Below are 2,304 nucleotides of genomic sequence, written 5' to 3'. Positions count from 1 at the left end.
AAGAAATATTATTATATACTTGTGTCAATGCTTAAACTGGTGTACCATAATAATAATAATAATAATAATAATAATAATAATTTTATATATATATATATATATATATATATATATATAAAAACAAGAGGATTCTGCACTCACATCAAAGTTCCTAATGGTGGGTGCTCCCGACAGACGAAATGTCTGCAAATGTAGACGAGAATTCCACGTGGTGGAGGGTGCACTCTCACTGTGTATAAAGTCCACACATTTCTTCAATAGAAAATTTTTATTGTAGCCTCAAAGGTTTCGACGTTTCGATCCAAAAACCAGGATCTTTTTCAAGAAGGGCCATACATGAATCATCAAATCCAATCATAATATAATGAAGCTGAATAATTAAAAGTATATCTAGAAAAAATAGAACATAAACATGACTGAGCCTCCCAGGTCCCAATATATAACAATATTAGCGACAATGCTTGTATCAACATAAACTACTACATAATACCAGATTTAGAAAAAAGGAACTCATATACCAAGAACAGGTGGCAGAGTAGTGAGACTACAAGGAGGAATAAAAAAACACCCTGTGTTCACCACTGGTCTTAAAATGCATGCAAGGCCTACCCCTCCTCACCTCTATCAGCACATTCCAATGGGGCTGCATGTCTGAACTGCTGTATACCAAGTGTGGAGAATGTCCATATAATCACAGCTCTGCAACCAAACCACTGCTGTAATCAAAGGATATCTCTATTATAAACGTGTATCAGAATCAAATGTATATAGCAAACCTTGTTACCACATAAATACCTATGGGTCTGGAAAGGTGTGCACAAGACTACACCTGGATAAGGCATTCTCCCACTCAGGGTCAACAGCTGCAGGATCTCAAAAAGGACATTCAGCCACTGTGATTACACATATACTCTGTTTAAACAATGTGCATCTGAGGCATAGAAATATATATAAAAAAAAACATAATCAACGATGAATAAATACCTATAGGTCCAAGAGGATACACATAGGGCAGCCCCTGGGTTAAGCGTTCTCCCACATCAAATCCATAGCTACAAACAATAAATAACCCCAAATCAAAAGATTATAGGATTATACAAACATCAAACTTAATCAGTGGGACAAACCCAACATACAGTAGTTACTCACAGAATCATGTGGAACACTGCACAAACCAGGGCTGCATGCACCAACTGGATCTAAGCAGGGGATTTAAATACCCCTTGACCCGGAAGTATCAAGGGTGTGAGGGGTCAACTCAAAAAGTCACCTGAATAATTATCCAAACCTTTATTCCACTTGATTAACCGTTTGCCACCAGCACAAAAGGCCAAATAGGCAATCAGTATGCCTGTGTATGCATTAATATTCACAGTACAACAGAGGGAATACACAAAATAGCGCTGCATGCGCCGGGGGACCGGAAACAGGAAGTGTCATGCGTTCCAACCGCCAAGCCTGGTGGAACGCACGCTGCAAACACCCCAGCGAACACACAGCGCACGACACCCGCACGGGGACAACGTCCCCGCACCATGAGCAAAGTGCCCCCGCCACCAAACAGACACATCCGCATCAACCCCACGGGCCGGAGGGACCGAACCGATCCACACACGCCGGGGGCCAGAAACAGGAAGTCCTGTGCGTTCCAGTGGCTGAAGCCGGTGGAACGCACACTGCTAACATAAAAAGGGATGGAAAAACGATCTAATATATTTAGAGACAAAATGATGTTTTATATCAAAGATGAGATCATTCCTCTAGAAATATATATATATGTATATGGTTCCTCAAAGAATCAACTGTTGAACAACATATGAAAAAGGGTCAAAAATTGTTATAGGGGACCCAGGAGGAGGCAGCAGCAATAACAATACAAAAACATAAACAAAAAAACATACATAAAACAGTTACAATTAAAAAGACAAGCTGGCTATATAGTGAGCAAACCTATACAGCAAGCATATCGGTATCTATACATTATATACTGTCCCCAATCGAGGGGTGCATTGGACATGTGTTGAAGATATACCATTGATAAACTGGTCAGAGACTTATAGACAAACACTTAATGGATTTTATTCATTGAGCCCCCTGAGGTCTACTGTGTCCAATGCATTGATCCAATAACATTCCCTCCGTTTAAGCTGCCCCACTCGATCGCCTCCAGTCGACAGAGGGGGAACCCAATCAATCAACATAAACTTTAGACTTGCTACTTGATGCTTAGCCTCTAGAAAGTGTCGTGCGACAGGTTTATCAGAGGTTCCACTGTTTAAAGCGGTATGTATAGAAGACCGGTGG

General features: G+C 40.6%; 1 long non-coding RNA gene across 2 annotated transcripts; it reads right to left on the bottom strand.

The window, feature by feature from the left end:
- Positions 1–223: 223 nt before the first annotated feature.
- LOC134929292 (uncharacterized) lies at positions 224–1,177 on the bottom strand. Of its 2 annotated transcripts, none has more exons than XR_010178449.1 (4): positions 1,150–1,177; positions 796–893; positions 620–716; positions 224–390 (listed from the first exon to the last, which is right to left on the bottom strand). It is a non-coding gene; the product is annotated as an uncharacterized LOC134929292 (long non-coding RNA). The 2 variants fall into 2 exon arrangements; XR_010178448.1 differs by lacking the exon at positions 1,150–1,177 and adding an exon at positions 985–1,052.
- Between the last annotated feature and the right edge of the window lie 1,127 nt (positions 1,178–2,304).

The sequence above is a fragment of the Pseudophryne corroboree genome, chromosome 5 (genome assembly GCF_028390025.1).
Source record: "Pseudophryne corroboree isolate aPseCor3 chromosome 5, aPseCor3.hap2, whole genome shotgun sequence".
Taxonomy (NCBI): domain Eukaryota; kingdom Metazoa; phylum Chordata; class Amphibia; order Anura; family Myobatrachidae; genus Pseudophryne; species Pseudophryne corroboree.
This window is presented reverse-complemented; position numbering and strand designations above follow the sequence as displayed.